This window comes from Ischnura elegans, chromosome 10, assembly GCF_921293095.1.
Source record: "Ischnura elegans chromosome 10, ioIscEleg1.1, whole genome shotgun sequence".
Lineage (NCBI taxonomy): Eukaryota > Metazoa > Arthropoda > Insecta > Odonata > Coenagrionidae > Ischnura > Ischnura elegans.
This window is the reverse complement of record NC_060255.1, coordinates 49,608,489-49,628,811: the sequence shown is the minus strand read 5'-3', so window position 1 is coordinate 49,628,811 and position 20,323 is coordinate 49,608,489. Positions and strand designations below refer to the sequence as shown.

The window sequence follows — 20,323 nt, the reverse complement described above, 5'->3', positions numbered from 1 at the left end:
TTATTTTCATGACCACACGATAATAATTTTACTCAGTAACTCAACCTAATGGAAACATATGCACCGTTAAATTTCCAAGAATTTTCATCACCAATCAGGGAACTTAAAGTTTATTTTCATGATCACGCAATAATAATCTCACTCAGTAATTCAACCTAATGGTTGGAATAGATAGACAAGGGTAAAGCTCACCCAGGACTAACCCAAAGATGATAAGGCTGTAATAAGTGGGAGGGATTTTTTTGAGGGGTTCAAAATACCCTGATATTATTTAAGAATATAATCATAGACTAGCTAGTCTGAGATATTTAGGAGATACAGCCTAAAGCATAGGCAGATCTAGGAGGGGGGTATGTGCCCCCTCTAGACCCTTTAAATATATATGCAAGATTTTTAATACGGTCCCATTATCATTGCTTTTGTTTTGTATCACAAGGTATCCTTGTGCCCCCCCTAGGAACAAAATCCTGGGTACGGCCTTGCTTGAGCCCCCCCCAAAAAGAAATCCTGGATCTGCCCCTGGTCAAAAGCATACCTCCCCCCTCATATTTTCTATTCACTGCCTTGAAGGGCACGTGAGCATCACACTTTTAAAGTAGAAGGCAAGTGCGTATACACATTTATTTTTTAGTACAACCCATTAGGGGGATGCAATTGAAATATATTATAAAAAAAAGTATTTCAAGGCTTTACACATCCAGATAAACTTTTGGAAGTATATACACGGCTTAAAACCCTCTTTCCAATGCTGGTTACAGCCTTAAATTTGGTGGCTGATTTCCATTCTCTTGGCAACTTGTGAAAGATTGTATCTGATCATATTTTTATATGGAAGGAAATTCACATTAAATTTGCATTTTACTTTGCTCATTATTTTTTTCAATACCAAGTTCATTCTCGCAGAGTCAATTTAAAAAATGATGCTTTCCAACTTAAGTGTTGGGTAATTGTAACCTGATATCCTACTTATTAAAAAAATTGAAAAATGGAAATTGGAGATTTTCAGGTCTTTTTGCCTCTTGATATACCTAGTGTTGCTGGTTATTTTGGCTTGAAATAATTCATCATCGCCGGGCTTTATAAAACCACTCAATTACTAATCCTCTCGAAGGATAAGAGACGCGATCATTTTAGTTTAATTACTGCCTATAAGAAAGGTTATTAGGCTTATTAATTTGGAATAAAATTTTCAGCTCAAATTTTTCGCAATTTAGTAAGTCATCTTAAATGCGAGTGTAATCGGGAGCAAGGCGGTGCCTGCCCATTCATCTCTGGAAAGAGTGATGAGATCTTTAAGTCTCCAAACTATATTTTTATTTCACCAGCTTACAAAGCAATGTTTAAACATGATTGATGCATATCTAAAATTCACATGTCGTCGCATATTTGATCTGACAACGAGACGATTATTGTTGAGAGGTACTGCATACCACCAAGGCGCTGCGGAGATTAATGAGCCGCTCTTCAAAACAACGAGCTTAATCCGCCCATGGGCTAAGGAATTCGTGACGATTATGCAGGGCATCGTTCAAAGGGGAATTCAGGTATATATGTTGTGCGTACTTCACCGGTGATTTTGCTGTTAGTAAAATCTAATTGTGAAGACGCCCACCAGGTGGCATCTGAGGGCAGGCTTGTGCCGTGCATGATGTGGTCGTAGTGTAAAGAGAGAAGAGAGCTGTTGTGACCAGTGGCGCAGCTAGGGGGGGTTTTGGGGGATAAACCCCCCCCCCCAGAGCTCAGAGAAATTTTATGTTTAATCTATTTTATTTAATTGGATTGATATTACTAACAGAATAGTGTATGGATTAATAAAATATCCCCCAGAAAGCCGTAAAACTCACCGTTTTGAACCATTTATCTTAAAATTCCGCGATTTATTAATCTCGCACCTACTGCTTATCCTGATAGGGTATTCCATACCTCAACACACCCCGGTATTAGTTGCACCTAAACCCGCCCTAGCCGTAATTCCTAGCTGCGCCCCTGGTTGTGACGACGTGTACCGTGATAGAAGTAAAGACAAGGGCGGTCTGACCAGGTCGGCTGGTCGGCAATCGCCGTTGGCCCCGATCTTAGGGGGCCCCCACAACGCTCGCGTGAGGCATATTGGAAGGTGTAATAAAAATGACTCGGAATTCTTGAACGTTTTTTTGCCATTATTAAATTCAGCGTTTTTATTAGTTGCTTTGTTTACAAAATACTCAGAGTAAAATAAAGTTGTCAGAAGATAAAAGAGAACTTGATGCTTTTATGAAAGGGTAATTCGAAAAGGTAATTTTAGAGGTATTTTAGATTTCAGTGCAGTTACAAAGGACAAATTCACTAAATAGATAATAGAATTAAAATACATTATTAAGTTTTACAAGCTTGTGAAATTCATACTTTTCATAGTATTTTTTCTCGCGAAATTTCTATATTTTAATAACTTTTATCTGGTTTTTAAGAGCAAGAATAGCGTCAAACTCCATTTCCCGGCATGCAATGCGCCCCACCCTATGTCCCCCAATCACTCCAGACCGCCTCTAAGTAAAGAAAGAAAATAAGTACAGCCCATTCATCAGACTTTTCTACAATTCATAACCCTTTATAGAGATTTTTCCGTAAAATGGCACCTACGTACTTCGTTTCTACCACCATAAACATCAGTTACCGTATCGACTATCCCCCGCAATTACCGCTCCCCTTTTCACTACCTTCCCTTAAATCTCGCTTCCTCGTTCTATTTTCATTTCTCTCCTTGCGCTACTGTGAAATACATCGATCTGAGTCCAACCTTTTGAAAAATTCCAGCTGAGGAACTCTAAACTGAAATAGCTCACTATAAAACAGATTAGGTCGCCCATTTTTCCGCCGATTTTATACGCCTCACCGAAGCATCCACTCTAGTAAAATCGCGGAAATTGAATCCCTGGAATGCATTCACAAGAACGAGAAATAAATTTCGAAACAGCGCAAAATATTCCATAGAACGCTATTGAGAATACGAATAGTGAAATGCGATTCAATTGTAAAAAAAGTAAGAACAGCAGAGCAATGGAGTGCGGGCATAAAAATGCAATAAGTCATTTTATGGTTTTCAAATCATGATATTCAACACAGCTGGGACGTTACCTTCTTTAACTGGTGCATCATCCAATCACCGAAATCATTCTATCGATTTGAAAATAATTTAAGCATTAAACTTTATCTCTCGGAAAGATATGCACTAGAATCCGGAATTCGAGAATACCACGAAAACGGACCGATTAATTCGTAAAATCTAGGCTTCACGACATTTAAAATTAAGTGAATGCGAGATTTCTAGAACAGACGAACAATATTTATCAAGGCACTTATTAATATCTGTCGAGAGCAGAATGACGCATGTAAGTAGAAACTGTCCCACAATGAGAGCCATAATTGTGGAGAAGACGTTGCATACCTACACGAAATTTGTGTGGTGGGAAAATTATTAATCACCGTAATCCATTACAATCAACAAAATTTTGCTGATAGAGTCATTTCTTGCTTATTACTCGGAGCTGTTTCAAAGTCAAGCTGGATATTGACGTAAACATAAGAAAAAATTAGTTACTCATCAACAGGTTTTTCGGTAGTCAAGGGCGACTATCTGGAGGGAGCAGTTGCAGGCTTAAAAAAATATTGCTTACAGAATAAGATTAATGAGAAAAAACTGTCGAACCCAATGTGGTTAGCATAAGGGAAATACATCGCTGGAGTTATGCGCATTCAGAGACAACCAAGTTTTGACCGGACTATAGGTACAATCACTGCTTGGCTCAGAGAGAACACCGCAGTGTCTCTGAGGCAACGTTGTCCAGTGGAGTTGGTCTAACAGCCACCGTGGAAGGAGACAGATTTCTCTGCAAATCCCCAAGTACCTCTCCGCCGTGGTAGTCGCATCAATGTCCTCCCGGGACGTGCCCTCGTTTCTCGATCAAAAGTTTCGCTCGTGCGGAGGCGAGTGATTCATCAGCTTCGGTAGTTTGGGGCGATGGCCAACAAAAACCAGCCATGGGGCGCAGGCGGTCAACTGGGGTATCCGGCACGTTGTCAGGGATCTAGGCGGTTTGAGACCCCCCAGAAAATTTTCATCCCCTCCGGACACAGCATATAATACATTTGCCAAAGCCTTACCCAGGAAAAAGTTTCGGTGGAGGGTAATTTATTTGTAGGTGTACATTTAAGACCATATTTACCAAACATATGGCTACTTTAATGTAACTTCTTGGTTAAATACGTTTTTCTTCAATCATACTTTTACTGTTCCTATGCGTTTAGCTCCATGGCAAGGTAATTAGCAGGGCCGGATTTTCCTATAGGCTAATCTTGGGATTCAGGTTTAATTTTCTTACCTTAAAAGTTAACGGAAGCATTCCGGAACGCGGGAGTTACGTCAAGCGACGATAATGCAAGGCGAAAATCCGCGTTCAAAGCATAACGGAAATTAGGAAGTGATTGTTTACAGTATTTTCCACAAGGCCTCTCAAGGAAACCACGTATAAGAAAAGCATATGACCTTTGGTCATAAAACTGAGGTATCGCTTTTGAAACCGGTTACCGGAAAGCGGATATTTTACCGAATCCTTCTCCGATTCAGCATCATTAAAAATTTCTATTAGGCTGGTAGGCCAATTACCTTTTAGTTAGTGATGGAAAAATGCGATAAACATCGATTTCATGAGAAATCGATTTTTAATCGAAGAGAAAAGTTGATCGATGGCGTTACCATGGGCTGATAGCGAGGCTGCTGAGATCAAACGAAATGGCCCAGATCGAAGTCGAAAAATCGAGTTGTGATCGAAACTCTAAGATTCAGCCTCGATATCGATTTCCTCGATCTTTGTCATTTAAAATTCAATTTCCAATTTTAATCGACATCGATTTTCCATCACTACTTTCATTCATCCAAGAATCCTGTTCTTTACCTCCTACTTCACTTACCAAGCATCCTTCCCATTAATACGGTTTATCAGCAATTCAGAGTTCCCTTTAACCTCACTGCATTTACTCGCTCTATCCACACCATCTATCTCCTTCTTTAACAACTTCCTCTCCTCACTCATCATGCCTAGAACTTCCTCGTTCATTTTCCTCTCTGTCCACGTAACCTTTTCCACACACCTCCATACCAACGTCTTGAAAGTATCAAGGCTATTCTTAATCTTCCTTATCGTTCGCGTTTTCGTCGTCGAGGCGTCGAACCCATCATGTAATCAAGACGAGATTTACTAAGGGGAGGAAGAAAACGAGCTAAGAATAGATATTTCTCCAATATTTAATATTATCAACAATACAGAGAAAATTAATCGATAAAAGATGACATGAATCACAGAAAAAATACGAGGCGTGTTCATAAATTGGGGAAATTTTAATTTTTTGAAAAAAAATATCCATTTAAATTTACGTTGTCACCTTAAAAATAGTCCCCAATATTATGCAAATGTGCCAGGGCTTCATCCATTCCTCGAAACACTTATCGAACTCGATCTTTTGGATAGCCTTAAGGTCTTTCAGTATGGTATGGTATTTTGAGGAGGTGACCGATAGCCTTGGACGATACTTGGCGCCATGAGGGAAGGGTATGGAAGGAAGGGTGGAGAGAAACCCGGCGTTTGCATTAGCCTCCTCTTAACGAAAGGCGCCAAGGGGACCACGACTAACGTCCCATCTGAGGGACGTAGCGTTGCGCTTGAGATGTCCTCCACATATAATATTCAAGCAGGGATCGGGCATTCTCTGAAAAGTCTCTGCCACCGCCGCGCCGGGATTTGAACCCAAGCCTACAAGGTGGGAAGCCAACACCAACCACCATACCAACCCGAACCCTTGGTCTTTCAGCAATTTCTTTTAATGTCATCCATGCTAGTAAAACGAGGGTTATTTACGGTTCTATTTATTATTGGAAATCGGAAAAAGTGACACGGAGCCATTTCTGGCGAGTATGGAGGCTGGGGCATTGTTACAGCATTGTTTTTGCCCAAAAATTCACGAACAAGCAATGATGCGTGACCCAAAATCGCCGATCTCGTAAAAACACGTCTAACCTAAGCGGTTGTCGCAGACAAAGTAAACAATACATGCAGATGAAAATTTTATCATGCTTCCACATAAATTGTTTTTTGACAGTCGGACTTTCCAAAATCGCGAGGAATTCAAAAATCAAGTTCCCGTTATTTTCTGAGCGCACCTCGTAACTTGTAAACTAGGATTTAAAAAAATGATTAATTTTTTAATTAAATAGATTTTTTATCGAAAATAACAATTTTTATTAAAAAAACTAGCGACCGTTACAATGAGATAAATTTTATCTAAAAGCTATTGATATGAATCATTCTATAAAATTGGCTAAAAATTTGGAAACAAATAATTGCATTGTACTTGTTATTCACAAATAACTATCAAACGCTTTTCTTTCTGTCAGAATATATTTATACCGGATTGATTCGTGAAATGTTCTCAGAGTCCTGAAGGATGTGTATAGATTTTTCTCGGACTTCACATTCAGTGCGTTTCGTCATTTGCTGAAGGGATCAAGCGTATCTTAAAAACTGGTTCTCGTGAAAATATTTCCGGAAGAAATGTGAGGGTTGATGAGGTGGAGGCTCCTTGCGGGGAAGGTGAAAAATTAGAGAAATGCTTCCAACTAGAGAATTAAAAGTACAGTTGTCCATGTTATTTAATAGGGAAAAAATGCTGAATTCGTGAAAAATGTCAAGGGTTACACAAAAAAGCCGCAGTAACACAACCTTGTCCTCCGAATGTATGACCAGCATCATGAATAGACTGGAATCAATTAGCGAAACAAGTTAAAGAACAAAATATCTATATAGTCAAAATATCCCAACTTACTCCAAATTACTGATAAATAAATCACAACTGAAACACTATTTAAAGTTGTTAAAAAAACTAGTCTATGCGAAAATAGTGCCAATATGTGGCTTTTCGGGTGAGTTTATTCTATAAGAGTTTATTTAATTTTCCGAAAAAAAAACAGATTTTTCTTCATGTTCTACATTGTAATTATCTCAAGAATAGGAGAAGAAACATCAATTTCGCTCTGTACAAGTATCGTCTTGAGGAGTAGGCGAAGAACTAGAGCAATGTCTTTTCAGAGAACGAGGAGCAGAGTTGCCCCAAGTGTTAAATGGGGAAGTGGTCACGTGCCAGAAGATAGACCGGAGATACAGAGGGAAAGACATGTGAGACGTGACTTGGAGACCAGATCACTTCTCTGAGAGGCACAACGTGCGAGTCTTATCGCGAGACTTCGCTACGGATTCATCATACGCATTTCTCGCCTTGGCCTCATCCGAGATGAACGCATTGAAAATATCAAAGGCAAGAGACGCCGCTAAGGATAATTCAATGTGGCTCCATGGAATCCAATTTTTCGCCAAACACGACATTTCATTAGATTGGTCCTTATTTATTCACTATCGTCATGCATTGAGAGGCAAATTAATTTAGATCTTCTCCCTTGCGGTCTGATTAGATGAGAGTTTTTTGCCTGAACAAAGTGAAGACACTTCTAATGATTAAACAGATTCATGCGGTTGAGAGATAAGGTAATTTACCAAAAATAACATGTGATAATTAGTGATAAGAATAATGGTATTGGTTTACTAGGATTCTTTATCACTAAAATAGCAATCGTTTTAGCAAAAATACCTTTTTTTATCCCATACTTCACCCGTTCTTGCATCTTGGCATAAGCAAATACGTGTATCTAACATTTGTGTGAATATCATGAATTCCGGGGAGGGGGCATGATCTTTCCCTGGACCACCTCGCATTTTTTATGATTTCAGTAGGGGGTGTGCGAAGACATCACTAAAATTTGAACCTGGAACCCCTCGATCAGCAACCAAGTACTCCACCCTATACATCAAGTTTTCAGGCTTCACTCGGTGGAACTCATATCTATAGTGCGCAATAACTCACTTTGTAATGTTTTACAAAACTATTATTCCGACCCTGGGTTTCAACGACTGGATAGTTATTATCAAGGCTATGTAGTAGCTGAAACTCAGGGTCGGAATAATAGAGATTTGTGGAACATTACAACGTGAGTTATTTAGCACTCTTAGCACTCTAACCGTAAAGCTGCCACGTTGTCCCAAAAATATTTCAAACTTTACAATAGATAAATACCAATTGTTGTATAAATTAACAGGTAATCGATAATCAACTGTTAGATGAGCGAATCAGCAAATTCTCACAAAAATGTCGTTGACATCGTTTCTCAGTGGGACGACCATCTTTCAGGAACAGAAATCTTTAAGGGAACACGCAGGAATGTCGGGAAGGTCTTTCGATAAGGATAGCAGCTCGTTGTCAGTGTTTTTCGGACGCGAGGAGGAGGAGACAAGACGGAGGCAATTAGAAGGATTCCGCCATGCGGGCGAGGAGAGACAATTAGGAAGGGAGGAGGAGAGAAGAGTTCAGGCGAAGAGGAATTGGGGACGACTCCTTCGGGGGAGGAGGATTCGCCAACTGAGGGAAGAAGAGGGAAATGCGGATTTGCAGGAATTAGCAACGAAAGGATGGAGCATACATATAAAAGGGTGTTCCAGGAAGAATCTGCAATACCTCAGGAGGTGGTACGAGAGACAATTCAAAGAATTTTTTGTTCATAAACATGGAGTCGCAACTCCTTAGTTATTGAGATATGACGACGCAAACATCTAATATATTATAATATTTTATATTATACAATTCTCGTGTCACAGTTTTTTTGCAGTCTAACTCCTCCGTAACGGCCGCACCGATTCCTATGAAATTTTGTGTATGTATTAAGAAGGTCTGAGAATAGGATGTAAACTATTTCTCATTATTCTTCGGGACCTATGAAGCCCTGGATTGGGCCCTTAATCATTTCCATAAGAAATACATGTAAAGTTCTTTATTAATTCCTGCAGACGATTGGCACTCGCAATGACAGTCAATAAGTCTCAAGGCCAAACGATGTCTGTTTGCGGCTCAGATTTGGGTACGCCGTGTTTTTTCACTCGGACATTTATACGTGACATACTCTCGCGTGGGTACACCATCAAGTTTGTTTGTATTGGATGTAGATGGACTCAGTAAAAATGTCGTACACTCCATTGCAATAAGAGACTGATAATATTTATTTTTTTAACTGTCACAATTTGATAAAGAGATGTAATTTGAAATTTATTGATTACGATAATAAAAGTACATTGCTTTTAAAAAATTAATGTTAGGTGCTTTGTTATTTTTGCAGGTCGTCATCGTCCACACACTCCATTCCTCTTTGAGTCATATACCACATCCCCACACACTTACAATGAGTCAGTTACTTTTTATTTGATAACCAACATATTTACTAGAAATAATTTATACGGCAAAACAACGTTTGCCGAGACAGGTAGTTGAACAATAAATTTTTCTGTATCCGCTACTGCCATGCACAAGACCGCGGAATAGCTGAGAAGCTTTGATAGACCGGGCATGAGCTACTTTCTTATTGAGCATAAACTTATCTCTGAAATGGTCAAGGCCATCGGTTCTCCGTAGGGAATAGCTCCAAAAGCAGGGGATGGATCGTAAAACTTGAAAAATACCCGAATAATATAATGAGTTCATTTTTTTTCTCTTGACTTCTATGTTTAACGTTGATTAGTATCTTAGAGTGTAGGTCTTGAAGAATTCAAATGGAAATTTTTGCCAAGGTTTCAGTATATTTGTTTACCTCCATCATGGCTATGAATGAATATGAGTTCACTTAAATTTTATATGAAAAGGCATATTTATTTATTAAAGTATTCTACCGATTAAGGTAAGTTTGAGTACTTAAGAAGAATTATGGGAGCCTCCCTTTCCTTCAGGTACTTCCCTCTTAAATTTACAATAAGGCCTACTCCCTTTCATTCTTTCTCAAAGCCCTATTCTTTTCATTCCTCTCCCTCGTCTACCTAACATTCTGCACTATAACACTGTTTTCAACATCCCCTACACGCTAAGTACTCGCTCCATCTATACGTTCTATCTCCTCTGTATCTCATCTAAAAGCTGCCTCTCTTCACCCACCATGTCCAGCACTTCGTCGTTTCTCCTCCTCTCCGTCCACTTCACCTTCTCCGTTCTTCGCCACACCCACATCTCGAATGCCTCGAGTCTTCTCCCGAAAAAGGCATACTAGGTTATTGAAATGTTTTTTTTTACAATAATAAAATAAAAAATAAAAAGAATTCTGTGGTAAATTAATTAATAAGAGGCGACTAGAATTTTGACATACATAACAGCACCACAATCGAGAATAATTTTTAAAAAATTGCGAACCATTTTTAATGCCAAAATCCGAAAATTATATTCGAGGTGATGAGCCTAAGTATGTATGACAGTCATTCCCGACATGACACCTTCTAAGTAATTTGTCACCGAATGTCAGGTGTTCTAGTCTTACTTTCACGCCTCTCACTCTCTGGGTTCTCACGTCCCTGCGAGGAGTGACAAGCTCTGTAAGGTAAACTTGCAGACTCGTGCTGACCTCCAAACTCACTAACGAGAACGCGCAAACGATACTTTCTCTCCACCTACGCGCTTCCCACACACACGAGAAAGAGACATGGGTTCACGGTCAAATGGACAATGAACTGTCCGCAGGCAGGAAATGAGATACGACAGACGGGAAGAAAAAAGGGAAGTAAAATATTACGATCGTATATTCTTATCAGTGAAAGGAAGAGGTTCAAGAGGATATCCATTAAAAAATACTGAGATTCTGTGGTTTAATCCAGGTCTCAGGTAATGAGGTTTCCTCCAAATAGAAGTCTGCTTGAACCGCAGCGTGATTTTTTCGTGTTTTCAAAAATTTTTTTTTCACTGTTTTCTCCGTGACCACATGTCTGGTTGGGTACCAATGGATCGTTTTCTGTGACCCTAAAACGAATTTCAATTCAGGAGGAGGGAAAAATATATTTTCGCCGTCTAATGAATCTTTCACTTCAGCAATAGTGATGCGGGCTAGGCATATACGCGAAGTAATTAGCGCCTGGCGATATTTCGAACTGGATTCATTCATTAAGATAATGTTACGGTTGCGAGGAAAAAACTCAAAATTTGATAGTAACTTGCGATTCAGATCAGAATCATAATACAAAGAAAATACATAAATAGAAATTCATTATATGCATAAATACATACAAATATATACATTATACAAGTACCTAAGGAGTATGGAATTTTGAATTGGATTCGCCCATTGGGACAACTGTAACTAAGAAAAAATACTCACAATTTTATAGCAATTGGTGATTCAGTTCAGAAATAAATTTTGCTCATGGCTAGAGACCGAAGTTTATAGTCGGAGTGATAAAATTGATCGACTTCATAATTTTTCTATAATATTCCTCAGGAGTGCAAATAGTCAATTGCAAAAGTAAGGGATACATGGATCACTCTGCACTCTGCGCTGCGGACATTTTTGGAAACAGATTCAAAAGTGACAGAAGCAGTTTCATGCAATACCCTTGATTATTACTCAGAGATAGTACCCATTGATCCAAGGCAACTAATTTTTTTGGAAAATACACTTCTAATTTCCAAATCGTCAACTGCGCAACGCCGCATAATTGGCTTAAATCTAATAAATTTAGCCAAAACCTCAAAAAAACGATATTTTTGCTAGGAAGTTGAAAATTCGCATAAATATTCTCAAATTAATTGTGCATAACTTGTTCCATTAATTTTTTTCTGTTTTTGCACTTTAATATCATATATGACGTCAAAGTTGACTACATTTCGCAAAAAACGACCACCCTAATTTTTTTTCTAAAAATTAAACTTTAACCTATTGCAGTAGTTTAATGAATTCCTTTATGGAAAAATCCATCGCGCAACTTTAATATATAGTTCTTTTCTTTCAATTTGGCAGCTTTCTAGATATTTTATTTTATTGTTTATCATAAATACAGAACAAAATTGCGGAACCTGTTCCCAGCCATTTTTTTACATATACGTAAAGAAAAATGTAGATGTTTGGCTTGCCGTAACCTTTCGCTCGAACTGTAATTCAAATACAGAGTGGGTAGAAAACAATTTTGGCTTAAATATTTCACTTTCAAGAGACTACGGACGAAGTAAGAAAGAAATAGCAGAATAACGCGGGCGAAGAGGGCTTTCTACAAGAAGAATTTTCTGACAGCTGAGAATACAAGCATAGAACTAAGGAAACAATTTTTCCCAATGAAAGACAACAGCAGACAGTTGACAGACAGTTGACAGACGTTGACAACAGTAGAGAAGTCAAGTGATATTCGAAATGTGGCGCTAACGAAGAATGATAAAGAGAAAACGGATCGGCCGATTAAGTAATGAGGTAGTCCTAAGAAGAGTGGGAGAAAAGAAAATTCAAAAAACCTTAATGGGAAGAGCAAGGGACGGCCCCGAATGAGAAACATGGGACATGTTATCTGGGATGTAAAATAGAAGAAATACGTCGCTATGAAAGGCTAGCGGATAGGCGAGAGAAATGGGGCGTCAAACCAATCTATGGATGATGATGAAAATAAGATGAGCAATTTTAATGCAATAAGATATTAGAATAAAGCAGAAGAGAAGAAGTCAACACTAATATTCAAATAGGGAAGCAAAATATGATAGAGGTGGATGAATACGGTTATTTGTGAAGCAAGATAACTAGTGACGGGAGAAGCAAGAAAGAAATTATCAGCAGAATAGCCCAGGTGAAGAGAGCATTCCACCAAAAGAGAGACCTGATTACAGCGGGACACTTAAATATGGAAGTAAAGAAACAATTTATAAGAACCTACATCTGGAGTATGCTCCCATACGGAAGTGAGGCATGGACAATGACCGCAGCGGAAAAAGCAAGGATAGAGGCCTTCGAAATGTGGTGCTACAGAAGAATGAAGAAGATCAAATTGATCGACCGAGTTAGTAACGAGGAAGTCCTATGAAGAGTGGGAGAGAAGAGAAGCCTCATGAAAACCGTAAAAAGAAGACGGAACAACCTTATAGGTCACATCTTGAGACATGATGACCTGATGAAGACAATCGTCGAGGGACAAGTGGAAGGCAAGAACGGAAGAGGAAGACCTCGAACAAAATATATGGAACAGGTAAAGAAGGATTTGAAAGAGAAGAAATACGTAGGTGTGAAAAGATTACATCTACATCTACATAATACCCCGCGAGCCGTCTAAAAGGCGTATGGCAGGGGGTGTTAGGTCACCAGTCGTTTACAATTGAAAAAAAATGAAGTGCTCTAACGAGGTTGGGACTAACGTTTATTAAAGTCCTTTATGTTTCGGGGGAAAAACGAGTTCCCATATCTATCCGTTCGGCAAAATATCTCTCGTAATTTATCGCTTCTATCAGACCTGGAAATATAGTGTGGCTCTAATATTATGTTCACTGTGGATTAGCTGAATAGGAGAACTGAGTGGAGAGCTACGTCAAACCAATCATAGGATTTTTGACCAGTGATGATGATGATCTTATGAATATTTCAACCTTTTCTCGTGTTGCTTCGGGAGGAAGAACGTTCGGCATATCATGGAAGTGCTCGGAGTTTAATTGCCTGCGAAACTTTCTCAACTCCTAATGAATTTCCATAAATCAGTGCACCCAAAGGTTGACGCCTTGGAGATATTACTGTTGCATTTCCGGCCATGCTAGCTGGCCATGCACTGTTTGCATGGCTAGTGGTCCGTGCAAGAAAGTTTCTATCTCTGCTACGCTTACTACCAGTCTCTTGAGAAACTTTTTCAGCGCCCTTTTCTCTTTAGAATAATGTGCCGTGACTCCAACCACCACTCCTACAGAGTTGAGCCATTTTTGAAACGAAGTATTCGAGGGCCTCTTGGAATTCTGTTTCTCGGTTAAAAAGCAACATTCATCGCCGTTGGCAAGAATGAATTCAAGAAAACAAGGCTTAAACATTTCAGTACGAAAATCAAGGTTCATAAAAGCTTTAAATCGCAATTTCCCTGAAATTTCCCACTGTTTTCAAAAAATTTCTCCAACATTACCTATATCAGTGGAAAAGCGGACGTATGGAATAAGTAGATACTCGATAAGCCTTGATGGCGAAGGTGTGAATCAAATAATTTATTCGTACCACCGTTGTTGAACCGATCACATCGCAAGTTAAATTATAGGGTGGTTACCTATTATTTTTTTATTGCCTAAATCGAAAGATTATTACTCCTGGAGTACGTATTTCACGCTTTTAGATTTTTAAATGACGATATCTATTTTTCGCGATTAAATGAAAAGTGAAAATTTTCAAGCGCCCGAAAAAGCGACGGCTTAGTATGAATGCCGGGAAATCTCCGTGCGTTCTGGTTCCCGCTGCCGCAAGTGAGGTGACCTTGGGGCGAGGCTCTGAGCGCTGATACGACGCAGGATGCTAGCAGGTAGCACAGTACCATGCTAGCTGGTAGCGCTTGGCTTAAATAAGGATAATTAATACCTTATCAAACGAAGATAACTTTCCGACCTCAGCCAGTTTTAATAGGTGATTATTAAGACATGTTTCCCTGAGCTCTGCGCCTCATGCATGCATTGGTAACCTCAGACGATGTAAAACTCCTATCTAATCGTATAGAAACTAGGTCCCTGTGACGTCACGTGGAGTGGCATCGCATGGGCGCCAATCTGGCCTTTTTCAAATGAGGATAAAATTGACCGTTGCCATTCGTCTAAACCGGTATTTCTAAAACCAAATAATTTGTATGTTATGAATACACTAATGGTGGGTAACGAATCGCAATCAATGCCTTTCGTTATCTTTGATGAAGGAAACTACCCTATCGTGTTTGACCAACAGATTTTTGGTGATCACGGGTTAATTGATATTCAAATGTAGCTGGTCAGCGATCATTCCATGTCCGATTGTGTATAATTAATAGTAATTCAATTATGAATGTTCATGCGACCGTTAAATGGAAGATATGTGCAAATGTTGCGATGGGTAGAAGAAATTAAAAGATATTTGCCTTGAATAAATGCTAAAAAAGGACGGAAAATAGGAATCCTATCTATATACAGCCCTCGTGGTGACTGACTCACTCATGGATACAAATTCCCGACCACTTCTAGAAGAGCTGGAGAGCTGAAATTTGGCACGCGTGCGGGGAACCGGAAATGATTCGGAGGAAAAATCCGAAAACCGGAAGTTTCCGCCACGTGTCGTCGCTAGAACGACAAAATGGCCGAAATCGCGCTTTTTCCGGGGACCGTCTTCCGGTTTTTATTTTACTGCGCGCGAACCGTGCATGCCACACGGATCGTTAATGCATTTTTTGAAAGCTGGTAAATGTAGTAACGTAATTATGTTATGTTATAAGTTTCTTTTTAAGAAATTTGCGGCCAAAATGGCGTCCAAAAATTGGGTTTTCGAAAAATATTTCATAACTTCCGCTCCCCTAGTCGTAATTACAGGTGTAGGATATTGAAAATGATTATTATATATCCTCATAACATAGTCTACGAAATGTAGGTAACGTTTTTCTTTCATCGTCCTTGGTTACTGAGAATAAAATTAAAATATTCCGAAAATCACCGAAAATTACGATTTTCAGAAGATTAACACAAGGTTTTGTCAATTTTAACTCAACCGATTTCTTTCAAACTTTGTAGTTACATACATCTATGCATTGTGTTTCAGAAAACATAAACATTTTAATAATAGTTTAATGGATTTAACCGCGAAAAAATAAAAATGGCGGGCACTGCTAACATTTTTCAGGGACTGGTTTGCTTTTTATTGTATTACTTTCGAAATATGGATGTCATAGGGCACAATTCTATTAGACATGACAGTAAATGAATGTGACCATATAGTACCGTCATCTTTTAACCCCCCGAAACCCCCTAAAATATTAAAATTTGCACATAAGTAGCCTTTACGGGTACTTTTCGTCAAAATTCCGCCGCTTTTCCAATCCTTACCACTCATCGCTACGGAATTGATGTGGACGATTGATGACCGCTGGCAGTAAAAACCTATAAACCCCCGGTAAACCCCCCCACCCCAAAAAAAATAAAATTTTCAAATAAGTCTACTTTTTTGGTCCTTTTCGTGACTATTCCACCGCCCCCAACGACTCATCCCCCCGACATTTATGTGAATGGATGGTGACCGCCAGGAGTACACACATTTAAACCCCCGGTATCCCCGTGAAATCGCCCCTAATGTAAAATGTGTCATTTAGTCTCCTATTTGGAAACTTCTCGCAAACATTACGCCGCACTACCCGTCCCCTCTAAGCTCTGGATCCGGAATATTTGGTGAGGGCGAGCCACCGTAAACCATACGGGAAAAAATACCAGAACACCCCCGATTACCTCCTGGAACATCGCCGAAAAAAAAATAAAACAAATTTAAACTCGCCTTTCCGAATAGTTTTCGACACAATTTAACCGGTGCCCCTACCACTTATTAAAACCCCCGATAACCCCGTGAAACCTCCCAAAAATTTTCTAATAAATAGCCTCTCCAGGGAAAAGAATCGTAAGACCACTCTTCCGGTCCCCTAGGACTTATCGGAACGGAATTTATGAGAACTATTAGTGACCACTGGTTTAACACAAGTATAAAACCCCCGGTATTCCGTAGGAACCCCCCGAAAAAAAATGAAAAACTTGCCATTAAGTCTTCTTTTATGGGTACTTGTCGCCACTATTAATCCGCATTGCACTACCTTTTACAATCATCGCTACATGATCACTGTGGACTTTTGGTGACCGCATGCATAACACATTAAAATCCCCCTGGGCACCCCTCTCGGTGGGGAAGACCAATTATAAGGACTAGGCGGAGCAGCCGCGGGGGGGCTCCTCAACCCGAGGCGGCGAAGCCGCCCCACAACGAGGAACTGGCGTAGGCGAGGGGGAGCTTCAGCAACCCCCGGGCGGCGTAGCCGCCCCGATGTTCAAGCGGCGCAACCGCTGTGGACTCTGCGGCGAAGCCGCCCCTTTAACGAGTAACGGTGAAACAGTTCCGAAATGCCCTCGCCCTCTGGCACACTAAACCCCCAGGCGGCGAAGCCGCCCTTCAGCGAAGAACGGCGAAGCCGTTCCGAGGAATGAGTGGGGCACCTCCCTACCCCCTGGCCGGCGAAGCCGGCCCCTAGCCGTGTTGTGATTATTCGAACTTCAAAAGTCTTCGAACGACCACAAATGTAGACGGCGAAGCCGGAACCGGGGTTTTAAGGGGCGGAGCCCCTTAACGAGCGCGCGGAGCGTGCGAGTATATATATACAGAGCGTTACCTAAATAGAGCGCCCTATTCGGACGGTAATCAAACATTTATTGGCCCAATCAATGAAACAGGGTTCATATCGACTTTCCGTTTTTACTTTCCCACACTTTACCCTGGTTCCCTGCCCGATAAAAAAATATTCTATGAATTTATATAAAAGCAGTCGTAATTCCGATTTAGTGTGAAAATGCAGCAAGGTATGTCGTGAAAAATGTTTTTTTTCACAACATAGCTAGCTGAATAAAAGTATATTTTTCGCACAAAAAGAATATTTCCATTTTAATAACTTTAAGAAAAGATGGATTAAGAGTGGCATCAAGCCCTGAATGTGATCCGTCTTTAAGGCTTTAATTTACCTATTCTTTCGAATATTGCTAAAAATAGAGCCATACGAGCTCTAAGAGATGAAAATTTGCTTTTAGGGCGAACGTTTTCGGAACACAATCGCTGCCATTTGAGCGATGATTTAATGAACACCAAGCGAGAATTCCATTACGAAAGAAATGCATTTTGAACCCAGAAACAGGAATAACAACAAATATTTGAAATAAATAGAATTTTTGCCCAAAAAAGAGGATATCTGAATATGAAAGTTTCACAGTGCAGCTGCATTTCAGCTGGATCGAGTCTTGCGCGTTTCACTTCCTTCGGGTAGTCCTTCCTGAAATCCCTTATCTTTCCCAATCTCCGTCCAAGTCCACCTGTGTAAATTATTTACCTGCCAAAACCTCATCACGGACCGCATGGTTCGAGGCCTGGTGAGTTTTCGCCAACACCCGAAGGATCGATAAGGGTGTATCTTCACAGTGGCGCGATAAGCAGTCTGCTTCACCTCGACTTCCGAAAGCAAATGTCTGAATCGCCGTGGTTCTGACTTCGCGAAGAATATATACCTTATTTGCGTTGTTTGCATTGAATCAATGAGATTTTTTAGGTCGGGTAAAAATTTCAGTGTCGTATCTTGAAATCCGGAAGAATATGAGGCTTTGAATCGAATCTATATTTAAGGTGTTATTTTCTATCCTTTTAATTCAGTTCCCGTAAAATATTTGATGCAGCAGTCAATTTTACATTTGCATTTATTTCTTTGCATTTCGGAGTTCGCTATTGCGCAATCAAAACACATTTCACGTAAGTAAATAATAAAATATTTTTCCATAGTTCATGAAATTTTTATGGATTTTTTGTGATTGGACTTCCATTACATTCGCTAGCAACTCAATAAAGAGTAAATATTTTATAAATAATAAAATGTAGAGAAATAAGGCGGATTCGTATTGTTGGGCCACTAGATGAGCGAATTTGATTCGTTCGGCGATTGTTGAGCGTTGGTGCAGCGGAGGGGAGGTATCGACATGTTTATTGACAAAAAATGCTTAAAATTGTCTCCCCTACTACCTCCTGAATTATTGCAAATTCGCCTGAAACACACTGCATTTACTCTAATGTCACATTCAGACTGTCAGCAGTTGCGGGAGTTAACAGTACCCAAGAGAAGACGAAAACCTTCCAAAAGGTTACTTCCGACGCATCTGCTCCGTGAAACTCTACATGCACGTGAATCACCGAACCCGTGGGAAGCCATCTACCTTCACGTATCCGGTTCACGGGGTGCAGACGTTCTGAGAACACGTTTTCCAGTCTAACTCATGCTCGAAGGATGGGAGACCATGGTTTCAGGGCTCTCAACACCAGATTAATCCCTTGCTGCATCGTATCCACCATACTCTTCCGACCCGACTAAACTCCAGCTATACGCTTTCCGTTCGAATTAGCAGGAAGCATTTGATAGGTACACAAACCTAGCAGGAACTGCACATCAAGTTTCAGTTGATAATGCTATAAAGGTGGATTCAGACATTAATTTTGAGCGGAGGGCAGCACTCTGGTAGCTTCGGCTATGTGCATTTCATAATTACGTTGGTGGTCCTGCGTAGAGGGCCCAATCAAACAGGTTAACAGGACCAATTTATCTAGCGAGGTGGAATCACCACTTTAATATAAAGACTCCGAGGCAGCTATAAAATACTCCAAAATTATTCTCTACACACCGGGGAATAGTGAAATCTCATAATTTACGTGAGGAAATATTGAAGCCCTTCCCAATTTATTCATCGAATATTTATAAAAGGCTCAAAAAGTGAATTTTGAGGACAATTTTGTTTTTTAATCATATTTTATATTAAGGTCTTTATATATTAACGTGTGCTAACCTACTTCTTGAAAACATTTTCTACTTGAAAAACATTAAATAATTTTTATAAACAAAAAACAAAGAGTTTTAAGACCTTAGGAATGCTATTTTTCGATAAATAATGTTATTGTTAATAAAGGATCTCAGTCTAGCAGTGAATCCAGCGTTTGATGGATAAATGATTCCCAGTTTTATGCGTTGGATTTCTAGCAACAGAAAAATATTTTTCTTTTTGATTGAGTGTGCGGATATCCCATAATTTCCCCATTCGTTGTTGTGTAGTAATAAAGGTGACGTAATGGAATAGTACAGTGGTGCAGCGCCTCCATAAGAATTATTAGAAGAAACGACCCTATGACCTCAAAAAATACATTAATTTCCCGCCATTTGAAGATAAGAGTTCATATAAGAGAAGAAAATCGTGAGTAACTTTTCATGTCCCGATCTTACTCCTCAAAAATACTCGGTTTAACAAGAATAGATGAAGATTTTTCACACGAATGGACTTAATTTACGGATTTTAAGTTTCCAGAATACCACACTCTCACCCAGTCAGTGATATAACCCGAAGGTTGGTTTGGATAGGTGAGGGTAGAGCTCACCTCAGGCGTGTGAAATCTACACATTCAGGGGACACGGGCGCCTGTTACTTAACCTGTGCCAGCCCCTACTTCAAGAATTATTCTTAAGCGCTGTCGTAACACTACAGTTGGGATACACACGATTGAAATAGAAAGTATCCAAATATTTTATGACAGAAGAAAAAATATGAAAATTCATAAGCGTTCTATCTAGGACCCAACTTAGGCTATTCAAAAATTTTAGTTTATTGGAGGAACGCATCGTAAACTATAGTAAAAAAAAAAAGAATT

General features: G+C 39.6%; 1 protein-coding gene across 5 annotated transcripts in view; it reads right to left on the bottom strand.

Moving 5' to 3' along the window:
* Positions 1-20,323, bottom strand: part of LOC124166505 (sodium/calcium exchanger 1-like) — a 331,828-nt gene that overhangs the window by 29,735 nt on the left and 281,770 nt on the right. The gene's annotated exons all lie outside the window — the stretch shown is intronic.